Genomic DNA, 26,022 nt, shown 5'->3' on the forward strand with positions numbered 1-26,022 from the left:
GTTTGGTTTTGGTTTTAGTACCTTCCGTACAGGGTCGCTATGAGTCGGAATGGACTGGATGGCAATGGGTTTGGTTTGGTTTTGGTTTTAGTACCCTTATAGGGTCGCTATGAGTCAGAATGGACTCGAGGGCAACAGGTTTCGTTTTTTTGGGTTTCTACTCTTTTCACTCCCCTCATTTGCATCTTCTTCCCTCCATTCAGACATCTGCTCTTTTCCTGCTTCCATAAAAAACACCGTTAAAAAAATTAGAAAGAATCTGAGGGCTTTTCACTTGAGCCTCATTCAAAGGAAAATACATAGTTGCATGCTTAAATCTTTTAGTTGAAAACATTTTTAGTCATCAGATAATAAGTGGGTGGTGAGGTTTCTGGTCTTGAAGACATCACCACTTCAATTTTTGACGCATCAAAAGCATCTATACTATTCTCTCTCCCACAGGTAGCCTCAGCTCTGAAGTGTGGGTGACTCTCATTGCAGCTTGTAAGAGGTGTGTTTCTGAAAACATGGGTGTGCGGGATGAACATTTTTTCTCCTACCAGGCAGGCCCCAAATTCTGTTAATTCAAGGATGCAGTTATATTATTTAGAACAAATAGCATATCATTGCAGCTTAAGGACATACATGATTTGGGGGTAGACATTGAAGAAACTCATACGAGCTTTGGAGAAAAGGAAAAAGAAATAATATTTACTGAACACCTATGTCCCTGGCACTGTGCAGGATCTACCACACAGTTCTTTTATCTAATCCTCATAACAACCTGACGCAGTTATCATCACCTTTTTTTTTCAGTACACTATCTAGAGGTGAGCAACTTGCCCAAGGTCACACAGATGGTAAGCGATGGAGGTCTTTCTCCCTCCCACTGTGTATTCCTTTCACTGCACTGTCTCCTCAGGAACCACTGGAAATGGAGAGGCCTCTGCTTTTAACATGTGCCACTCTATGGGCTTGTGATAGTAATTGGTTCATAAAAGAGACTCAAGACCAATATTAAGAGAAAATATTTGTAATTTAGTTTGGCTACAGAGATGAATAGTAGTCAGTGAGGAAAGAAACAAAACATCAAAATGGATGTAAGAAGAGACTCTGAAACTTGCACTTAAAGGTACAGTAGCTGAAGAGAACAGAAAAAATGAAGTGAAAGAGCTGAACAGAAGATTTCAAAGGGCAGCTTGAGAGACAAAGTACAGTATTATAATGACATGTGCAAAGACTTGGAGTCAGAAAATCAAAAGTGAAGAACTTGCTTTTATTTCTCAAGCTGAAAAAAGAACTGAAGAAAAAATTCAAGCCAAGAGTTTCAGTACTGAAGGATTCTATGGGCAAAATATGGAACAGCACAGTAAGCATCAAAAGAAGATGGAAGGAATACAGAGAGTCACTGTACCAAAAATAACTGGTCAAGGTTCAACCATTTCAGGAGGTAGCATATGATTAAGAACCAGAGGAACTGAAGGAAGAAGTCCAAGCTGCACTGAAGGTGTCGGCAAAAAACAAGGCTCCAGGAACCGACGGAATACCAATCGAGATGTTTCAACAAACAGATGCGACACTAGAAGCTCTCACTCATCTATGCCTAGAAATTTGTAAGACAGCTACCTGGCCAAATGACTGGAAGAAATCCATACACGTGCCCATTCCAAAAAAAGGTAATCCAATGGAATGTGGAAATTATCAAACAATATTAACATCACAAGCAAGTAAAATTTTGCTGAAGATAATCAAAAAAAACGATTGTACCAGTACATCAACCAGGAACAGGCACAAATCCAAGCCAGATCCAGAAGAGGACGTGGAATGAGGGACATCACTGCTGATGTCAGATGGATCTTGGCTGAAAGCAAAGAACACCAGAAAGATGTCTACCTGTGTTCTTTTGACTACACAAAGGCATTGGACTGTGTGCATCATAACAAATTATGGATAACATTGTGAAGAATGGGAATTCCAGAATACTTAAATGTGCTGTACATGGACCAAGGGGCAGTCGTTCGAACAGAACAACGTGATACTGCATGGCTTAAAATTTTAAAAAAGTGTGTGTCACGGCTGTATCATTCCACCATACTTATGGTGGCAGAGCGGATAAGAGCTCAGCTGTTAACCAAATGGTCAGCAGTTCAAATCCACCAGCCAGTCCTTGGAAACATTATGGGGCAGTTCTACCCTGTCCTATAGGGTTGCTATAAGTCGGAATCGATTCGACGGCAATGGGTTATTCAATCTGTATGCTGAGCAAATAATCAGAGAAACTGGACTATATGAAGAATGTGGCATCAGGAATGGAGGAAGACTCATTAACAGCCTGCAATACGCAGATGACAAAACCTTGCTTGCTGAAAAGCTACTCACCTCTAGATAGTTCGCTGCGATATACAGATGACACAACTTTGCTTACTGAACTAGGAAGAAGAACCTGGCAGTCTACTTCTGAAAAAAACTGACCAGTGTAAATCTTATGAATGGCAGCAGAACATCGTCTTAATGCCTAATAGTAATTTTATATATGTGTGTTCAGTGTTCATTTATTATCTACATAACACAATCTTCTGAGTACCTAATCATGAAGTTATATCAGGTTTGCAAATATATTTGATCACTGCATTTAATACAAAGATATCAATTTGGGGAATGTATTTAATATTATAAAATGAATGACCAAACATTTAGAAAGTGAACTGAAAATGAGGGACTGCCAATACTTGGTCTCCAAACTCTTTGTTTCTCATTAATACCGATACCTTTACTTGAAAGTACCTAAGTAATATGGAACACTTTTGTGCTACAGGGTAGGCCCAGGAGATAATTTTAAGTGATTGTTAAACATAATAGGATCTCAAAACAAAAAATTTCACAGATAATCTACAATGGGGAAAACTTCTCATAATGTCAAAACGACTGGGCTGTCTAAAGGCAATTGTACACTGTTATGGACTTTTTATACTTTTTCAAACAAAGAACCCTAAAAAAGAATCCCTTTTTTTCCTAGGGAATTTGAACTCCTATAAAATTATTGCAGTGAACTAATGGCAAAGGAACTTTCCCAGTCTACTTTTTAAAAACAAAACAAAGCCTCCCAAATCCTGTTTTTAAATGTTTCTAGACAGTAGGGCCAACAGTGAACCTAGCTCAGTAGTCTTTAAAGAACGATTCTGAAATAAGCAAGGAAAAGGTCACAGCTTTTAAACCAGTTATAATTGCATCCAGATAGTCCCAAGACAGTTAAGTAGCTGAACAAGTTCTACTGCTAACATTTTGATTCATGGAGCAGTTTCAGTTAGCCTCACAGGAATAACATGGATTAAACTATAAAAATGCCCTTGGGGCTAGTTCCTTCCTGTGAAATGAAAAGAAGGCTAATATAAAAAAGCAATCCTGATTTTTATACATATAAAAATCCTAAATGTAAAATTGCTGTTGATTTCATAATATACTGGGAGCTTTGTGAAGAATTAAAAGTTTATTAAAAAAACAAGAACAAAAAAAATTTCATTTTAACCCCAAACTTAAAACAAGCATGTTTCTATTTTTTAAAAAAATCTCAATATTACAATATTAAGCCATTAGCAAAGAAAAGAGGTTACATAGTTGCTTATTATAATTTTCCATTATATTTTGCATTGAATAACACTTTTAACTCTTCCTATAAAACAGTGAAATCTTTTTTATAAATATAACTAAAAGGTGAAATCAGTTATGTATCACAGATTCCTTACTTTAGCTGACATTTTTCAATTACTGAAGTCTGTCAGAGACATGTGGAACCATAAAATTCTAGTCTTGCGAATCCATGAGAGAGAAAGATACAAGGAAATACAGAAAAGTTAAACAATTTAAGCCAAATGCTAAACAAATAATTATTATATAAGTAGAGATATCAAATCTTCAAACTTGACAGAAAATAGAGTTTAATTTCAGAACACATCCAAATATCATCAGAGAAATCCAACTTTATATTATGTGCTCTGTTAAGACAAGTAACAATGGTAATACGGTAAATGAGGGGGAAAAAAGGGAGTATTATGACATTTGCCCAGATTTTGTAACATTTAAAACTGAGAAGCATATGTTCATCAGAAACAAACAAACAAAAAATTTCTTTTATGTTTCTAATAAATACCCAGTCCTCAAAAAAAACTAAGGCATGTATTTTCATGTAAGGATGGGGGACGTTTCTAACAAACACACAGTCCTTAAAGAAATTAAGGATGGGGGATAGCTCAATGTGACTTAGAATGTTTCACTGTATTAATCAAAAGATACATACTCAAATTTTCACTTAACTAGAACTCAAGGTTCAAGCCTAACTTTTTCTAAGTGACAAAGTGAGGCAAAGCTTATAGCCCACATGATCAAAGACAGACCCTATTATATGATCAGGAGAGTATGTAATATAAAGATATAAACGTATGAACATCAAACAAAAAAAAAATGAACAATTCACAATAAAACACTAGAATTAAGAATTTGAACTACAGGCCATTTGGTAGCCTAAACCACACATAAATGGTAAAAAAAAAAAAGTTTTCTTATCTGAGAACATGAAAGATAAAAAATCCGTATCTGATGCACCAAAGTTCAAAAGTAAATTGATGGAAAATTCCCAAATAGGTTTAATCTGAAAAACACGTTTCATTAAAATGATCTTTAGATGATGCACTGCAATAATCTTCCTGAATTAGTATAAATTACAAAATAACTTAAGCATTCAACAAGTTTCAAAACAAACCCGAGGAACTCCCTGAAATGAAGGCACAGTGATATATATTTTGTATCCAATACATTATAGAACAGCTCCCTCTTAAAAACAAATAATGAAAACTATTCCAGTTTACTGAACAAATATAATTAGAAAAACAGCAGTCGTCTTCAAGAACAACTCTGCATACCTTTATTTCACATTGTTACTTCATTGTGGATTTCTCATAACTTGCAGATTATCTTCCACAGAAGAAGCATCAAACTTGATCTCTAATTCTGGATTTAGGAATAGACAAGTTCATAGACACTTGGTAAAAAATACCAAACCCCTTGCCATCGAGTCGGCTCCAACTCATAGTGACTATAGAGACACTTGGTAAGCTGCTGGAATAACACGTACATCTTAAGTAATTGAGCTTTTGTAGTCATTGTTTGTTTTGTTCTTACACATAGAGAATACAGATGTGTCACCAAAAATCGAAAAGTAAGGCTGATTTCATGGAATTGAAAAACAAAGCTACAGAAAATTAATTTTGACTATTTTTAATAAAAGCATGAAATAAAAAAAAATCATATGAACCCAAAAACACATACCTGGAACTAATATCCCGATAGACAAAAACTTTCGTTTATCTTTAAATTACTGACAAATGTATAACACAACTACACTCTGGGAAAAAAAATAAAGAGGATGACAAGCATGTTTTAAAAATAATAGTAATAAGAGATAGATAGCTGCCATTCAGTTATCTTAATGTACTGGTAGCTTTGTGAAGAATGAAAAGCAGTACTCCAACTCATGAAGACCTTACATACAACAAGATGAAATGTTGCCTGGTCCTGCGCCATCCTCACAACTGATGGATTGTTTGAGTCTACTGTTGCAGCTATCGTGCCAATCCATCTCACTGAGGGTCTCCCGCGCCCTTGCTGGCCCTCTACTTCACCAAACGTGATGTCCTCCTCCAGGGATTGATCCCTCCTGATGATATGTCCAAAACAAGCAAATCGGACAATGTTCTGCTGTGATTCATAAGGTTTTCACTGGCTAATTTTCAGAAGTAGATCACCAGGCCTTTCTTCCTAGTCTTAGTCTGGAAACTTCCCTGAAACCTGTCTACCACGGGTGAGCCTGCTGATATATGAAATACTGGTGGCATAGCTTTTGTATCACAGCAACAGGCAAGCCCCTCTAGTCCGACAAACCGCCAGATGCATGGTGACTAGTGGTAATAGTGACTATTTATTGAGAGCTTAGTATGTACCAGGAACCACTGTAAACTTCATGAGTATTAAATAATTGATAATATATTAACTCAACTTCAAAATAATTCTATTAGGTAAATACCATTCTAATCCCAATTCAGCAGACTGAAGAAACTGAGGGACTGGGAGATTAATAACTTCCCCACAGCTAGTAAAGACAGCCAAAATGTGAACTCTAAGAAGCTGGGCTTTAAAATTCTCTACCACTAAATTACAGTGAAATCAAAGATTCAAAACCATTTCCAATAAACCAGAAAGTTGGCATCATCTTCATCACAAAATAAAAACAGGTTATGTATACTTGAAACATAAAAACAACTATTGATTGAACACCTAAAAACTGCTATGTACCTTATTAGGTATTGTAGCTAACACTTACTGAGTTCTTGATATGACAAGCACTAGATTAATGAACCATTTTATAGACATCATAGAGCTCAATCCTTACAGCCACCCTGTGAAGTAGGTACCATGCCTATTTTGCAGACAAGGAAACTGAGGTGTGAAACAGTGTCCTTCCCTCCTCCAAATCACATACGCAGCAAATTCACCAACAACTTCCTGGTGCCAAAGCCCATGTTCGGTGTAGCACAGAGTGATGCCTGCAGACCCGGCCCCAAAGACTAAATAAGGACATTCCTTTGTCCAATATGCAGAACCTCATGTCATGTTAGAGATGTAATAACAAAACTGAAAAGAATGTAACAGTAATTTATACTAATTGAAAAACCACACCTCTGTCTACTCTTCTGCAAGATCCTGTGTCCATACGTTGGTTGGTTGATATTCCAAGCCAGCTGAAGTAAACATCCACCTCCCAGCCAATCCATGCACTACAGCTGAGTGTAGGATGTTTACATGAACTGAAACTTAGTTTACAGGGAGAGCTTATGAATCCCATTACTGTGTTTATGTTGGTCTTTTCCCTGAGACTCAAATTTATATTAAAGTACATATGAAAAAAGACAACTTGGTAGAATCTGTTGAAAAAACGATTAGGCACAGTGATCTACATAAACGAGAGAAGCGTCAACTAAAAAGGTAATTTGAGACAAAGCAGAGAATCCAAGGAAAGGGCAGAAGTGGTATTTTTTCACTGAAGGAGTTTATGGCAATAAATATACACGTCCTGTGTACGTTCCTTATGTAAATGCAGTTGATCTGACAGTCTCACACTTGCTTCAAAACAACTGAACTTGCAGGTATACGAACGCATTTGATGGCCAGTATCATCAGCCTCCCATTCTTCCTCATTAAGAAGATCCCTGTTTTCGGTAAAAAATGAAGTTAATAAAATACCTGTGAGGAGCTCAAAGCTAAGCTGCTGCCTTTCTTGTCCTCCCTCTCTCTTTCCCATCTCCTCCCCCCCCACACTCATAATTTAGAATAATTTCCCCTCAGGCATATCTTTCCCACACACTCCGATCTCCTTCCACCTTCCCCTCTTCCAAGTGTTGTTAAATTGCCTCAAAGAAATTTCTCCCCCTTTCTGCATTCCTTTTGAGTAAAAACAAACAAAACAAAAAAGCTCACAAATACCTCTACTAAGCATTAAAAGTGGCCCTACCAATACACTTGTATCAAAGAAGAGGAAATCCTCAAAGTTGGAAGTAAAATTAAATATAAGAACCACCGCCAGCAAACTCTAAAAATCTTTGGCATTTCCTAGGCATCCCAGGACCTTCAGGAATCTCCTAAGTTTCTACCTGGCCTTTTTTCCCCTTTTGGCTGCTTTTCCTGAAGCATCAATTCTCACACACACACAATATTTCTATGCAAGTATACTGTTGTTCTGTTTCAGCTACTTTTGGATTACTATACGTGTTGAAGTTGAGGGTTTTCTGCATTTTACACCAGTCATTAATTGGGCATAACACCTACCAGGGAAAGGCATGTAAGACACGCTCCGTGGTCCTGAAAGCCTGGACCAGGAGAGCAGCATCAGCAGCACCTGAGAACTTACAAGAAATGTACTTTCTCAAGTAATATCCAAAATCTACTGAGTTAGAAACCCTGGGGTGGAGCCCAGCAATCTGTGTTTTAGTTAATAACCCTTCCCAGCAATTCTGATGCACACTAATATTTGAGAACCAGGGGGCTGTTGCATCAGATATGTAGGAAAGCCAAAGCAAAGGCAGTAGTAAGCATCTATGTATTAGGAAGTTTGTAACGAGCTGTAGATAAGAAAACTGCAACATCAAAACCCATCACATGTTCACCCACAATGAACCAGGTGGGGGAAACCGTGACAGAGACCATTTGAAAGAGTATAATCTTAAAAAGTAATTAATCTCAAACTGACATTTAAACTTTTAAAAATATTTCCTGCATACAGACAGAAAATAGAACATTCATTAAACAGATATTTAATGAAGTTTTAACACAAGAAGGGGAATCCTTCCAAATGTGCTACATGACAATGGGAAAGCATGCTGGGATTTAAAGTTCAAGGTCCATTTCTAGGTTGCCCCAAGCTTATGACTACGTAGAAGGGAGTCGGGCACGGAGACCAACGAGGACCCATCCAATGGTGTAATTCTATACCATTTTCTACCCAAGAATATCTGTACAGAGCACATCTAATTTGAAATGAACTTCATGACACAATTTTGTAGTTGTCTGCTTAAAAAGGTAACCCCTAAGCAATCTCAAGATCGTTTATATTTTTACACATTAAAGAAAAAAATACTGTCATTTGCAGAACGGTGTTCAAGGACTAAAAATGTTTTACTTTTAATATAAATTGGGTCACTCTTCTTAAACAGTTAAGAAACTAAAGAAAAAACACTCTTAAATAGTAAAAAATTTTTGAGCTTTCTAAACTCCGTCAAAAACCACCACACAATTCTCCCCACATGCTGAGTTAAAGGCTGAGGAAATAAGCTGTTATAGGGTCACCGGCAAATACTGATGATCTAATGTTTTAAACCATTTAATAGTCACTAGCTAAACGTTTGGGCCAATGGGAAGTTTGTGGTTCTTCATAGTTAAAACCTAAACAAGTCATCTGCACGTGATGAAAACGCTGCACTCAAGCAGGCTGAAGCAAGGGCATCCAGAATTAAAGCTGACATGGTCTCTGACTCACATCGTTAGGGCACAATAATGTAGAACAAATGTTATGTAAGACAGATTGTACCATTAATCCTGCGGCATCGAGGGATAACTCGACTTGCTCGGTCAAATGTAACAGCTTTATGCAGAATACCTATCCCTCTTTTAGCTTAGACTCAGGCTATCGTTTTGAAAAACCTTTCAAATTCAGCTGTGCAAATTATTAAACTAGGCAGTTTCTACTCATCTTACTAGGCAGTTTTTATCCATATACCAAAGTTTTTCACAGGAAATAAACAATGTCACTGATCAAACAAAATAACCCTATTACCAGAGAACACAGGACATTCTACCTTTGCCAGGCAACATTTCTCAGGCCTTAAGAAGGGGTTTTATCTATTCACTGATATCTGGAATCTAAGGCTTCCAGTGTGCTAAAACAGAGGATCACGGAATATACAATATATCTGCTTTATTAAGGGTTCAATAGGAAGTGCCGCTTTACGTACGCTCATCACCAAGCTTGAAAATTATACTTACAAGTTGTAAAGCTACCTGTGTGTGAAGCTACCAAGTCCTGCTCGCACTCCACTCTCCCGGAAGACTTTCAAATTACGACTCTAATAAAACGTAATTCCAAACAAAGGAGCATTTAAAAATAAATGCTGACACAGGGCTACATGTGGAATAGCTACATTATGACCCAAGCAGTCCATTACTCATCCAGATAAAAGGTACAAGGAAACAGCAGACACTGCTGCAATAAAATCAAATTGTCATACATCCAAGATGCTGTACCTTATGTTTACCACAAGAAAACATGAATTAAAAAGATACGATGTCTCTGTCCTCAGAAGGCTTGTAATTGAATCAAGGAAGTTAAGATAAGCATGCAAAAATTAGATTAGCAAGAACTTTACCTTTTGGTTTAATTATGAACTGCACCTAACAGCATGATGTTTAGCAGTCCAATAATAATGCTAGTAATTTATTATTCATAATTAACTTATTAATAATGATGCTTTATTAAAGAGAAAACGTTCAATAAAATAGAAATGTTTCCCAATGTCTAAAAGACAAACAGAAATGAGAAAACAAAATTTTAAAACTCAGAAAAATAGCTATTATAAAATTATGTATCATCAGTGAGTCCACAGTGAATGCCATCTATGAGAAAAGCCCTGCATTCTTCAGCTCCGTGGGGACAGAAGATACAGTACACCTGCTCAGAGGGTCTCTATCCTCTAGTGAGGACGAAAAGCCAAGAAATAACCTGGCAATGTTGTTAATAATCATCAAATACACAGAAGCTGACACATATATAACCAACAACAAATGCTGTGAACGGGCTTCGTGGTCTGAAGTCTTCAAGTTTTCCAGATGGAAGCAGAGTTCTCCAAAGGAGCAAAGGCTTTATTCGGAGTGAGGAGAACAGGACGATGGTGGGAGGAGGTTGAAAGGAGGGAGACAAAGTTTACACATCTCTCTCTTAACTACACAGAAAACTGAAATTTTTAGATGGCAGAGTGCAGGGTGGTGATGGTGGTGGTGGTAAATGTATTCTCCAGAACGTCCATGGAATTTCGAAAGGAGGATATCAGTCTCCCAAACTGTTGGGAAGTTAAACTCTAAAGTACTTGGAAAGGCAATAAAGAATAAAACTTCATTTAAAGGGCAAAAACAAATAGGAACCCACTGTGGAAAAGAAAAAAAAAAAATTTGACTACATTCTCTAAGGCCCAGCAGCAGTATCTTCAGTCTGGGAAGCTCAGCTGGCACCTGCTAGAGGAAATCCTGTTACCAGGGCAGTATCCTCCACTAAACCTGGCCATACTCAGTGCACTCTCACAGACAGGAGTAAAGGAAAGCACCTGAAGAGGGCTGATTTTCCCCTCACACATTTATAGCCTCTCAGCTCCATTGCTCAGACATAATTACCACACGGCGATGCTTGCGAACAGCCGGTAGCAGCAAACATCTGACTGAAAGCTTGGCTCTGTCTTCAGCTTCCAGTCGGGGATGTTTACAACAACAGACTTTCTGAACAAGTTAACAGAAGGAATAGACACAAATGCTGCCAATCACCATCTTTATCTGATGATTGATAGAATTTCTAGCACTGAATGGTATCTGTGACGTCTCAGAACAAACATGATACAGTTAATGCTACTAATTAAAAGAGAATGAGCGGTTCATCAACTCCAATTTTTCCTAAAAAATCTAGCTAAAAATGAAAGTATGCATTATAAATTTATCTTGACAAATACGCAATATTAAAGATATTACCCACTTATGCTACACAAGGGTACACTGTTTTTCTGTTTAACACATGCAAAAATGAGTTTTTCTCTTCCTACACCCAGAGTTTCAAAATTAATAACACACTACAATGATAACCCTAATGATTAGTGTAGAGTGTCAGTATGTCTCAGTCTGCCCAAAACCGTCCTAGTTATGACTGTTGCTCTGATATTATTATTAAAAGTGACCCCTTCCACATACAAAAGTGTCCTCATTTGGATGATAAACAATGTAGTGGGTTTTACTACACTGAGTCAGAATCTAATGTCTTCTTCCCTTCTCCCCAGCGGATTTGGGTTAGAGATGTACAGTCCACGGAAATGAGCAAAGCAGATAACAAGAGAAACAAACTCTTGACCTTGGCTTTGTTTATAAAGCAATACACTGAAACCATTTTGTTTCCCACACCACCTTCCTGAAGAGAGGAGGAGGATGAAGTGAAGTATAGTAAGTCTGCACTCCATCAAAACCTAGATTTTCTTTAAAATATGCAAAAGTACTGTCTCCTAAAAAAAATAAATAAATGTTAAGAGTCTACAATTAAGTCTTAGTGATTTCCAAGAAATAAATACACATATATACATGTGTGCACACAGACATCCTATAGGATAACTATTGAGAAAAAACAGTATACTGTACACAATTTTGAAAGACTATCAATTCTCCAATACCGATTATCTTTTTGAGAAACTAGGGAGTAACGGATTTTCAGTCACTGAATTTACCCTGTGACAGTACTTAAAGGTTGCTTTCTGAAATACTTTTTTGTTCAAATGTTGTAAATAACTAACCACTACCGAAATACTGTTGGATATAATGAGGAAAGTGCATGTGGTCGCTATGGATACAGGATGACCTTCATTGTTTTTGAAGACAAATACTTAAAAAAAAATCCACTGCCTATTTACAACAAAGACCATTCAAGCTGTTCTACAATTGAAAATTTCCAGAATTAAATTAGGAAAAAATAGTCATTTCATGCCTAGGTAGGCACATGATACTTGACTAATTAAGATGCTGTACATCAAGCTGCAATGAACCAGTTATTACAGCTCTTTCCTTTAAACAATTTCCCTCTCTGTTCTCATTTCAATTATTTTTAAAGGATGATCAAAAGACAGAAACTTCTATCAAAGTCACTATATTTAACTCACACACATAATACATATAATCTTTTCTTCATCAGGTTATTAGGGAACTTTGCCAAATGCTGTACCTTTTTCTACATGATGCATTCTTTAAGATATAATAGGAAAATTAAATGCACAGAAGTTGAATAATTAAATGTGTTATAAGGGCACCAATTATAAAACACCTTCTGTAATTACAAAATATCTTCTAGACAGAATCTGTAATTATAATATGCAGCCAATATTTCATAAATGTTCTTTAATTTTGTTATTTTAGTCATAATCGAATACACAATAGTCAGGTCAAGTCTTATGCATGTTATCAAAAAAAAAAAAAAAACCCACAAAAAAAACCACTGCCATCAAGTCGATTCCAACTCGTAAGGACCCTAAAGGACAGAGTAGAACTGCCCCATAGGGTTTCCAAGGAACGGCTGGTGGATTTGAACTGCCAACCTTTTGGTTAGCAGCCAATCTCTTAGCCACTGCACCACCAGGGCTCCTTATGCATGTATAGTACACAAAAAAAGAGAAAAAATAACAAACCCATTGCCACTGGGTTGATTCAGACTCATAGAGACCCTATAGGACAGAGCAGAACTGCCCCATAGGGTTTCCAAGGCTGTAATTATGAAAGCAAACTGTCACATCTTTCTCCTGCAGAGTGGCTGGTGGGTTCAAATCACTGAACTTTTGGTTAGCAGCCGAGCGCCTTATCACTGTGCCATCAGGGCTTCTTATGTATAGTACAGGTATTCCCCAACCTAAGACATATTCAAGTTATGACGAACTGCACTTATGTCTTTTTTTTTTTTTTGTACATCTTATCATTAGTAGTATGTACTACATACAATATTGCAGCCTGTAATTTGCTGATGTTATCATTCTCGGATGTTCAGTCGCAGGTGTTCAAAGACAAAGATCAGATTTATAAAGATACTGATAATAAAAGGCAATAATAATGAAAACTTAAAAAAAAAAGGTATTCGACTTAAGTCAGAATTGACTTACGATGGCGTTGTCGGAACAGAACCCCGTCGTAAGTTGGGGGCTACCATTATAGTTGATGCTAAAGATTTCCCATTTCTGGCACGCTGAATGACTTCCATCTTTGTCACAAATGTATTACATATTTGAGAGTCGCCTTTGTTACTATTAGCATTAGCACTTTAATTTTCCATTTACACATTTTTATAAAAATGGGCAAAATATACATACGATCTGTTGTTCAGACAAAATGAGCGATACTGTGACTGAACTGTTGGCTAGAATAGTGCGACCGTCTACTAACTGGAAATGTTGATCAAGTCAATCTATCAAAGGCAGCTCAGGAGTGTCTCTTTATAACAAATACGAGGCCGCAGATTCTGTCAGACCCCAGATCTCTCCCAAGTACAAGGCTGAACACAAGCTAGATACCTAATATATCTCTTTCAGTGTGACAACTCATAATGAAGGTATTATCCCCTAGCAGTACTGTTAGAAGGCAGTTTTACTGGGCTTAAGAAATTTACTGGGAACATGTAAGAAACCAGTTGACAAGAAATGTCATTTTGTAACTTAATAAGATAAACAGTGAAACAAAGAAACCCAGTAAAATTCTGAATTGGCCCAGATTTCCCATCCTCTAAAAGAAATTGACTAATTTGTTGAAATTCAGTGGTGCCTAATTCATCTCTCAGAAACGGTAGACCACAATTTCTGACCCTGAACTTTGAAATGAGTAAGGCAGCTGGGAGGACAAGGGCAAGAAGTAGCAGCAGGATGGTTATGTCAAGTCTTAAGAGAGACAGAGTAGTGGCAGGAAGGCAGACATTCACAAACCAGAGGAAAATAGGGAACAGAGCAATAAAGAAAGCACCCAAAAAACCAAAAAGAAAAAAAAAATCCAAAAAACAGATACTCCCAAAGATACTCTGTTTACAACCCATTTGCTAATAATTACCATTCTCCATTACACATATACTCCATGAGGAGCCCTGGTGGTGCAGTGGTTAAAGCACTCAGCTGCTAACCGAAAGATTAGCAGTTTGAACCCACCAGCAGGTCTGAAGGAGGAAGACACGGCAGTCTGCTTCCATAAAGATTCACAGTCTTGGAGACCCAATGGGGCAGTTCTAGTTTGTCCTAGAAGGTTGCTATGATTTGGAATAGACTCGATGGCAGTGGGTGTTTTTTTTTTGGTTATATACTTCATATCAAAGAAACAGCAAAAAGAAAGAAAAGATCTAAACCAACAAACTGAATTCACTTGGAATTTAAAGTAGCAAAGTGCTTAGGCTAGAAAGATGAAAAGGCCGTGTTTCCAGTTCCTTGAGGCTTATTTATCATTCACTCAGTATCACTGCCATTTGTAACAAAGGCTTCAAAGTGTCTTCATACAGTTTCTCATCTTATACTAACTAGCTGTAAGGCTAGTAGTAGAGGAGGTGTGAATTCCATTTTACAGATGAAGAAGAAGGTACAGACTGGAGAAGTGATCCAACCAAGCTCACACGGCAAGGACAGGGGCTGAGGGCAAGTACTGGTTTCCCTGACATGCACACGTACATCTGAACGTATGTGTATACACCTACACCTGTGTATGTCTATGTACATATAATATTAGATCCTGGAAGAAAGAAAGATGAGCAAGATGACGAGTCCCAGGAGAATCTGTTCTGTGATTAATGATGTCACCACCTAGAAGGCTGAGATCAGGTTCTGAGGGGATGCTGACTACTAGCTGCCTACAGAATATGAGCCCATCACTTACTCTCTGCCTTGTTTTCTTCACATACAAAAGGGGGCTTAGAGAAAAGAATTACCTCAATGGGAAAACATACCAAATTCTTTTCATCAGGCTGGCCCACCCACGGAATGCCAGGACTATGAGCCACCACCTAGGAACTGCCAGATACCTGGTGCCAACCTCTGAGGATGTGCATGCCTGGCAAACTCCAGTCTGTGAGGAGGCTGCCGCAAAAGCCACAAGGAATAAGAATGTCTGCGGCCCCGCTTACTCTCCTGGATTCTGAAAATGATCATGAGATGATGAAGATGGAAGTACTGTGGAAAGCACTGTCCGATGGTAAAGTCCATTGTAACAGCCATCATGACATCTTACATTCATAGAGCATGCCACACCCTTTACCTAATTGGATTTATGTAGCGATAACAACCCTGAGAGGCAGGCAAGGTGGGTACTATGATCCCCACGACATCCAGCTGAAATCAACTGTGCTACAATAAGAAAGAGCTGTTCTCTGGAAGCAATCATTTTAGATGCTCTGACCATGTGATATTCACATTGAATATCAAATGAGAAAGTGTGTCTAAGATCTGTATTATAAACTAACACAATACATACAGATCACGAATGACTTCTCAGTTAGACTTTTTTTTTTAAGCCCTTCCCCAATTCTGTCACTTCTTTGAGGTCTAAGCCTTCTGGTCACAGCTCAGGCACACAATAAGCCCTTAAGGTAGACAGTGTTTAGGCCTGTGAGAGAGTGAAACTGTTCCCTTTCTCTACAATTCTGAATAAAACATCATCATATGCTCACACTGCACTTGGCCTGATCTAGGTCAGTGGTCTTCAAAGTGTGGTCCCCAAACCACCAGCATCAGCAACAGTTGGGAACTGTTAGAAAAGCAAATTCTCAGGCCCCCACCCCAGTCCTAGGGAATTAGAAATTAGGGGGATGGGGCCCAGCAATCGGTGCTTAACAAGCCCTCCAGGTGGCTCTACTGCATGCTGGATTTTGACAACCACCAATCTAGACCATTCCCCACAGTTCCAACAGCATGCCTGAAGCCCGATCAACAATGTGGCCGCTGTCAGGGTGGCCAACCATCCTGGTTTCTCCGGGACTGAGAGGGTTCCCTGGACAAGAGACTTTCTGTTTTAATACTAGGACAGTCCTGGACAAACAAGGACTGTTTGCTCATCCTTCCTGCAGTTACAGATTAAAGCTGGCAAAACTGTTCAGTTAAAATGGAGTGGTGTGTCTACGGACTAAATGTATGATGGCACATGTTGGGTGGAAGGAGAAAGTCGCACTAAAACACCAGGAAGCATTAATAGGTAATTCAGTTTATCATTTTAGTGTAATTATACATTTTCTCCATTACTATCTTAAACAAAGAACATGCAGTTGCCTATGATACCGGTGTCATATATTTACATAACAACTGGTTTGGTGCCTAACAAAAGCCCGCACAGGAATGCTTCAAACCTGGGGAAGAAGAGAGTAGGGGAATGCTTTGGGCAAAACAACCAAATAATTTTTAATTAAACTATACGGCAATCAGGAATATGCATTTGTGTGTGTCTATGCGTGCAAAATTCTCTGACCACAATCAAAACTGACAGTGAGTGAATGGTAGGCAGCACTTTTTTAAATTCTTAAAATACTGCCCTTCGAAAGTCCTAGGTCACACATATGGTAAAATAACACCAATAACACAGAGCTAACTCTGAGTGTTAGGATCACTTAAATCACAATAAAGTGAACTGCTCTGTGGCCCACAGCATCAAGTAACTTACAGGAAGAGTCTCTTCCTTCAGCTGGTAGGCTGTGCATAAGCCCAAAGCCTACTCTGTAGACTTAATAAACACCATTAGCTGCATACAAAACTGACAGCTAGTATAGATTCTAGAGTGCTTTCCATGATTCATATACACTATAAGCCAAACTACAACATTTGAAGTTTCCCATAATCCTGGGGGGAAGAACCACCTACATGCATCACTATAATGCAACCAACATTTCAACAAGTATACTTAATTCTCAAAATCCACATCTGGAGGAAAATTGCCAACTTCAGTCTCAATATACAAGCAAAAGGAGATTTCAACAAATAAAGATCTAAGATTTCCAAAAAGGTCAAGACAGTGCAACAAAGTAGCTAGAGGATGGAGGAGCAAACAATAAGAGAATAAGATCATCTTGATTATATTCAAACAAACCCCACAAACATGAAACATAGACACCAAAGCCTGGGAAGCAGAGCTGCAGAAACGTCTCTAGTATAGGGATTGAAAAAGGTAACTCAAACAGCAGTCAATTCTTGGCAAGAGAAGTATGTAAAAACCATTGAAATCCACAATGTCAATCAGGATGCCAGTGCGGAAATGTGTACAATTTTCTAGTAAGAAAAATAATAACTTCAGTAACAAAAACAGTTCAGGAAAAAGAAGTACTTGCCTCCTGACAGAATTCCAGGGGAAGCAAGCACACATTTTGCAAAGACTAGCACGTACGTTCTCCTCTTCTCTCTTCCGGTTCTCCTCCTCGGAAAGGACCAGCCACACAGTATCCAGTTTCACTGTGACAAAGGGGTACATGCATTCTTCACGTAATAATGCTATGAATGTTCTGAATACTCCAACCCTGGTGCATTCATCCTTTTAAATATTCTTTGGAATCATCTTATGATAAGTCTACCTTGTTGTGTGCCATCGAGTCGATCTGACTCATAGCAACTCTACAGGAGAGAGCAGGACTGCCCCATAGGGTTTCTAAGGCTGTAATCTACAGAAACAAACCACCATGTCTTTCTGCTGCGGAATGGCTGATGGGTTTGAACCATCGGCCTTTCAGTTAGCAGTCGAGCGCTTAACCATTGCATCATCAGGGCTCTTTAGTTTACCCTTAAAAAACACCAAACCCATTGCCGTAGAGTCGATTCCAAGTCATAGTGACCCTATAGGACAGAGTAGAACTGCCCCACAGGGTTCCAAGGAGTGCCTGGTGGATTTGAACTGCCGACCTTTTGGTTAGCAGCCGAATGCTTAACCACTGAAGGCAGTATCGGACAATAATTAAGAACCTCGCTTTCCAGTCAAACAGAAGGAGGACAAACATTTAACTCTGGGAATGTGGCTACCTTTCTCTGGTTACTCTCCCATCTGTAAAATGAGAGTTTAAAATACCTGTCTCGTAGGGTTAATTTGCGGACTGAACAGATAATGTATGTTCGTTAAATGCTGGGCTCAGTGGCAGCCACACAGGTAGGATGCAGTACATGGAATAAGAGAAAGACAAAGGTTCTTTACTTCTTTGCACCTTTGCTCACACAGTTTTTACCATTTTCAATTCTTTACATTTCACTTTTATAAATCCTGTTTATCCTTCAAGGCCCACCTCAAATGCCAAATCCTCTATGAAAACTTCACTGATAAAACAGTCAAAAATTCTTTCACCCGAGTGGATTCCAGAGAACATTAGAAAGATGTTTACCTGGGTTTTATTGACTACGCAAAGGCATTCAACTATGTGGATCATAAAAAATTATGGATAACATTGGGAAGAAGAGGAATTCCAGAACACTTAACTGTGCTCATGCAGAACCTGTACAAAGACCAAGAGGCAGTTGTTCAAATAGAACAAGTGGATAATGTGTGGTTTAAAATCAGGAAAGGTGTGTGTCAGGGTTGTATCATTTCATCATACTTATTCAAGCTGAGCAAATAATTTGAGAAGCTGGACTATATGAAGAAGAACACAGCATCTGGAATGGAGAAAGACTCATCAACAACCTGTGATATGCAGATGATACAACCTAGCTTGCTGAAAACAAAGAAGACTTGAAGCACCTTACAGATGAAGATGAAAGGCTACAGCCTTCAGTATGGATTATACCTCAACATAATGAAAACAAAAATTCTTACGACTGGACCAATAAGCAACATCATGATAAACAGAGAAAAGACTGAAGTTGTCAAGAATTTCATTTTCTTGGATCCACAATCAATGCCAATGGAAGCAGCAGTCAATAAATCAAACGATGTATTACAATGGGCAAATCTTCGGCAAAAGACCTCTTTAAAGTGTTAAAAAATAAAGATGTCACTTTGAGGACTAAGGTGCACCTGACCCAAGCCATGGTATTTTCAATCACCTCAAATGCATGTGAAAGCTGGACAATGAATAAGGAAGACCGAAGAAGAACTGATGCCTTTGAATTATGGTGTTGGTGAAGAATACTGAATATACCATGGGCTGTCAGAAGAACGAACAAATCTGTCTTGGAAGAAGTACAGCCAGAATGCTCCCTAGAAGTGAGGATGGCAAGGCTTTGTCTCACATACTTTGGACATGTTATTAGGAGGTACCAGTCCCTAGAACGACAGCATGGTTGGTAAAGCACAGGGTTAGCAAAAAAGAGGAAGACCCTCAACAAGATGGACTGACACAGTGGCTGCAACAATGGGCTCAAAAAAAGCAACCATTGTGAGGATGGCACAGGACCAGGCAGTGTTTTGTTCTGTTGCACACGGGGTCACTATGAGTCAGAACTGACTCAATGGCACCTAACAACAACTGGATTCTTAAAATAACTAATATTTGTATTAGTTACATGGTACTTTAAAATACCACAACACATATTTCTGTACATGTTTTATATTCTGAACTAGCATCTTCTAGTACTAGGAAATGCTACAGAAGCTTCTACATCTAAGCATTCCCCAAAGATTATTTTAAAATTTATTAATTACTAAGTGTCTGAAAAGGTGCCAGGCACCAGAGATACAGAGATGCATAAATCAAAATCTGTCTTCCAGGACCTTATATGTAAGAAATATTCAGAGGTATAAATCAAAATTCCTGCCTTTCGAAACTTTATATGTAGTAAAGATTCCATAAATATTTGTTGAATAAATACAGTACTCTTAAAGGAATAAGCTGAAAGCCATTTTAATGTCTGATTCTTTAATAATTAAGAAAAATTAAATAATCCAATTTGAAATACAAAAAATATCATTTAATATTAAATATGAAAACCTGAAAGACTTTTAACCAAATAAGCTGTAGGAAGTCTTCAGCGTTTCTATAGTTTACTGAATTTCTGAGTATTCTTCATAATAAACTTTATGACATCTAACTAGCTCTACTTTTTTCTCTTGTGAATGAACAGCAAATTCTACGTGTCAAAAGGCACTTCAGAATGTTCAAGATGACTCAGAAAACTGTTATTACCCATGTATGTATTAAATCTCTGGGTCTTAACCCAGACTTACTGAATATGAAATCATTAGGCATGCACTCTAGAAATCTATTCTAAAAACCTAGAAGATTCTGAAGATAGGGCAAGTTTGGAAATTACTCATATATTCGATGAGGTCTAATACATGCACTCGTCCTAAAGATATCAAATATGAAATACATAATCCAAAAAAAACCCATTGCTGTCAAGTCGATTCCAACTTATAACAACCCTACAGGACAGAGTAGAACCGCCCCATAGAGTTTCCCAGAAGCGCCTGGTGGATTTGAACTGCTGACTTTTTGGTTAGCAGATGTAGCTCTTAACCACTACACCACCAGGGTTTCGGAAGAAATATACCAAATATGAAATATGTACCAAATATGAAATATGTTCAAATATGAAATATATAATGTTGTTTCTTTGAGAATACTATTTTACGTCATTAGCAATGGGCATACTAAATCTCCAACCTGCATGGACTTTCCCAAGACTTCTGCACTTAAAATGCATAACAGCTATGCATCAGTAACAGACTGGTTAACATTTATACAGGGCTTACCATGTTTAAGGCAATGTTTTCAGTGCTTTACATACATTAACTCACTTAATCCTCGTAACAACCCTCTTAGATAGGCACTAGTATTATCCTCATTTTGTAAACGAGGAGCGCGAGACACAAAGCAATCTGCCCGGAGTCGCACAGTAATTGGTGGAGCTGAGCTGTGAACCAGCAGCCTGGCTCCAGAGCCTGCTCTCTTACCTAGCTACACTGCCGCTGCTGTTACATGAGAAGGATGATTAATTATTGCACAGAGGCATTCAGAGGGCTGACAGTTTTATAATTAGGACAGCTGGAGATGTTTTCTATACAGGCTAAAACTGTTCACCATGGATAGCTTATTCACGCTTTCATAGGAAATATTTCAATTGTTCAGTTCCTCAACCTGCACAAAACAGAGGGCGAGTTACTCAGACACAGTTCGCTTTTACCATTTTTTTTAGGATGCTAATCTGGGTCCAATTTTCTCAGGTCAGACTTCAAGATTCTAGCTTCCTTTCTCATAAAGCTCAGGAGATGGATAATCCTATCCTCCTAAGACCCAAGAGATAGATAATGCCAGATCACCTACATTTGATTGTCAAAACTGGTTGTCACATAATACTCTGTGCAAATATAATACAGTAATCAGGAACTGATCACTAAATATTCTCAGTATGCCATATTTGAGGGTTTTGATTTTATTTACACATATACATAAACCATGTCCAAGATACTCCTTTGTACACAAAAGATATTATTCTTCAAATTAAGGCAGGCTCAAAGTATGAAATTAACTTAGGTCTTAAGGGGGGAAAAAAACTAAACATGGACATTTTTTGTGTAGGAGACAAAAGTTAATATCTTTCCTTTTTTAATCAAACTCTGTAACACAGACTCAAGAGCAAGAATAAACGTACCTGTGCAAGGGATAATGCTGGGGTTTTAGAGAAATTACAAGCTCTTGAAAGAGGCTTAAAAGGAAACTCTTTCCTCCTAATTATAGCAGGGCTACTTTATCTAGCTGTTCTCTGCATGTATTTTTGGTGCCTTAAGATTCCATCACTCGTCTGTCAGTCTGTCATACTGTGGCGGCTCGCGTGTTGCTGTGATGCTGGAACCTGCCACTTTGAGGACTGAGGTGCGCCTGACCCAAGCCATGGTGTTTTCAATCGTCATATATGCATCTAATAACAACAACAATTTTAAGATTCAGAACATGTTATTAACCTCAACAGTAAACTTCATGTGCTAGTGTTCCTAGGAATGGCCACACTCCAAAAATAAAATAGTGTCTTAGTTTGCTAGTGTGGCCGTAGCAGAAACACCATAAGAAGGTAGTTTTAAAGAACAGAACTTTATTTTCTTACAGTTTTGGAGGTTAGAAGTCCAAATCAGGGTCTCAGCTGTGTCGATTCCTTCTGTGGGCTTCTCTCCAAGTGTTATGGATTGAATTGTGTCCCGCTAAAAATGTCTGTCAACTTGGATAGTCCTTGATTCCCAGTATTGTGTGATTCCCACCATTTTGTCATCTGATGTGATTTTCCTATGTGTGTAAATCCTACCTCTATGATGTTAATGAGGTGGGATTAGAGGCAGTTATGTTAATGAGGCAGGACTCAATCAATAAGAGTAGGTTGTGTTTTAAGTCAATCTTTTTGAAATATAAAATACAGAAGCAAGCGGAGAGACACGGGGACCCTGTACCACCAAGAAAGCAACGGCAGGAGCAGTGCGCGTCCTTTGGATCTGAGGTTCCCACACAGAGAAGCTCCTAGACCAAGGGAAGACTGATGACAAGGACCTACCCCCAGAGCCAACAGAGACAGAAAGCTTACCCCTGGAGAAGCCACCCTAAATTTGGACTTCTAGTCTCCTATACTGTGAGAAAATAAATTTCTCTTTGTTAAAGCCATCCACGTGTGGTATTTCTGTTACAGCAGCACTAGATAACTAAGACATCTAGTTTCTGGTGTCTGCCCATAATCCTTGGCTTCCTCTTCTTGTAGACAAGTCCTCCATGGCATTACTCCCCTGTATGTCTCTGTGTCTATTCTGCTTTTTTCATAAGACACCACTCAAAAGTGTTTAGGTTTAGGACCCATCCTACTCTGGTATGACCTCATTAACATAACAAAGGAAATCCTCTATTTTCCAAACAGGGTCATATTTATTGGTACAGGGATTAAAACTTCCACATCACTTTTTGGGGGACACAATTCAATCCATAACATACAGTAAAAAATGCTAACAAAGCAAACCAAGCAAACAAAAAGATTGGCTGTTTGTCAGTTTCCTCTCAGAGTTTTTCTCAAAAATTAGGAATTAATAAAATTTGGATCATTTGAGAGGAAGAATACATTTATTCAAAATCAACTACTCTTAAATTACTCCCTAACTGGGTTTTTACTTAAAATAAGACATGTCACCATCACAGTGCCTTATCACTGGCCATGGGTCCATACCGAGGCCTCCTGGCTCTCAAGAACCAGGAGCAGAACAGGGCTGTCAAGACAGGTTTTAGGTGAGATATGGACTGACCCATGGGCCTTCAAACTGGCTTAATGTTTAGCCCAGGGCTATGGCTGGTAAGCAAACAAGTACAGGAAAGGTCAAACAGCCAAATCAAAATAAGAACAGACCAAGCACATTCAACTATATAGGTAAACAGATTTAAAATTTACAGCCACCGAGCAGACACACCCATCGTGCACTCCCACTACAGACTGGGTTTGCCTTGATTACAGCATTTAAACTACATGACAACTATTTGTTCACCTGTCTGCTTCCACACTTCAGACAATGAGCCTCCTAAAGGGAGATGGTCTGATGCATCCCAAATTCTTAGTCCAGGGATTAGAGTAAAATAGCATAGGTGTAAAATAGGTGAGCAACAGAAGAGAATATAGCAGATAAAGAGCAAACTGATGCCACTATCTTTCCCCTGGTTCCGTATTTTGCCTCAAGAACCTCTTATGTTAAAATTGGGAGGACAGTTAAAAAAAAAAAAAAAAAATTACCTTTTTTAAATTTTTTTAATGTTTATATAATGTGAGCCACCTAACCTTTTTGAACCTAAGATACCTCTTCTATAAAAGGAAGGTATTAAGAATGAATAATTCTTAAGGTCCATTTAGCTTAATAATTCCATGATTCTATAATGGAATCATATTCTAGTAATAACAATGTGTTCATATTTACTGAATGTTTCTTTGTACTCAATAATTATGCTCACGTCTGAAGCTGAAGTTTGTGCGCTTTCCTGCTGTGCTAGTTGAAAATACATACAAGTGTTTAACAAGTCTCAGTAAAAGTTAAAAGATATAATAAAATAGCACTTGCTCTAAATAACCCCTACTTGGCTTGGCCAGAGTCTGACTAGGGTTTTATATCAGAGAGAATATGTAGTTTTCTGTTTAGTTTAATATTTCTTGGGCAACTAGAAGTCCAAGTAGCTAAATGACACAGCCTGCTGATGTCGCAGAGCTACGCTCATGTTTCCGAACAACCATGGCAACCTTGCTGTCTCGTGATCATGTCACTTCCTTTCTGAAAATCCTCCAATGGCTTCCCTCTGCATTTAGAATACAATCCACTCTTCTACCATGATAGCTTATGAGACCCTAGAGGAGCTGGCCCTGCTACCCTAAGCTGACCTCTCTACTGCTCTCCACCAGCAGCATCCCTAGGCTTCTCTCATTTCCTCCCATTTGCCAGACCTTCCTTAGAGGCTTTGCACTCTCTTCTCTCTGCCAGATGAGTTTTTACATGCCAAGCTCCTTCAAATCCTTATGGGTCTCTACTCAAACGGCACCTCCTCGAAGAGGTCTTCCCTGGGTACCCACTCTGAAGTGGCCTTCCCATCCTAGTAATTCTTTATTGCGTCTCCCTCTTTGATTTCCTTCTTTCTGTTTTTCATGACCTGAGATTCCTTTTTTGTATTCCTTTATTTGCTTATTGTCTGCCTTGCCCTTCCCAACCCACTCTACGAAAGCAAGAGCCTTGCCTACCTTTTTTACTCCTATAACTCCAGAGCTTAGAACAGTGTCTGGCACACAGTCAGGTGTCAAACTTCTGCTTAATAAAATAATAACAGAAGCCCCGGTGGCACAATGGTTAAGAGCTTAGCTGCTAACCAAAAGGTCAGCAGTTCAAATCCACCAGCTGCTCCTTGGACACCCTATGGGGCAGTTCTACTCAGTGCTATATGGTTGCTATGAGTTCGAATCGATTGATGGCAAGGGGTTTTGTTTTTTTTTTTAATGGAAGATACACATATTTAACCGCACTATGCCAGGCTCTTTGCACAAAGCATTTCAGTTACACTTCATGATGGCCCCATGAAGTGGGTATTATTATCTCATTTTACAGACGAGGAGCAGAAGCTCAAAGTGTTAAATGACTTGATCAAAGAAAGAGAAAGGCATAAAGTGATGCCTACAATATGAACTTGTATCTTTTCTCCCAAATGTTTAGTATCCCCTTTGGGTTAACAACACCTTCATTCTACCAATTATGTGGGTTGCAGACCCTAAATTCACCTTTTAAAATTTTTTAAATATTTAAGAGCTGTTATAATCCTATGATGAATAAAGACAGAAAGATGGCTCAAATGAAATAAGATTCTTAAAATAAAACTGCCATTTATGCCAGATGATTCCAACAAACAAAAAAAGGCAAAGGTTAAGTAACAACATTAGGAAGGTTCTAAAAAAATTCATATTTTTAAAGGATATGTCTAAAAAGATGGAAGATAATCCTAGCACGGAATGAATGTACAAGACTTTCACATATCTGTTAATAATGAAAACGTTACAGTTTAAAAAAAAGAAAAGCAATAAGGTACAATCAGAAATTGAAATTAAAAAACAATCATTATTTACAATAACATCAAAAATATGAAATATTTAGGGATATTTCTGTCAAAACTATAAAAGACTTGCATTCTATAAGCAACCAAACATTGCTGAACATTACAAAAAAAAAAAAAAAACACAAAAACCAAGCCCACTGGGAGTCGATTCCGACTCAGAGTGACCCTATAGGACAGCG

Source organism: Trichechus manatus, unplaced genomic scaffold, assembly GCF_000243295.1.
Source record: "Trichechus manatus latirostris isolate Lorelei unplaced genomic scaffold, TriManLat1.0 scaffold00022, whole genome shotgun sequence".
In the NCBI taxonomy this organism is placed as follows: domain Eukaryota; kingdom Metazoa; phylum Chordata; class Mammalia; order Sirenia; family Trichechidae; genus Trichechus; species Trichechus manatus.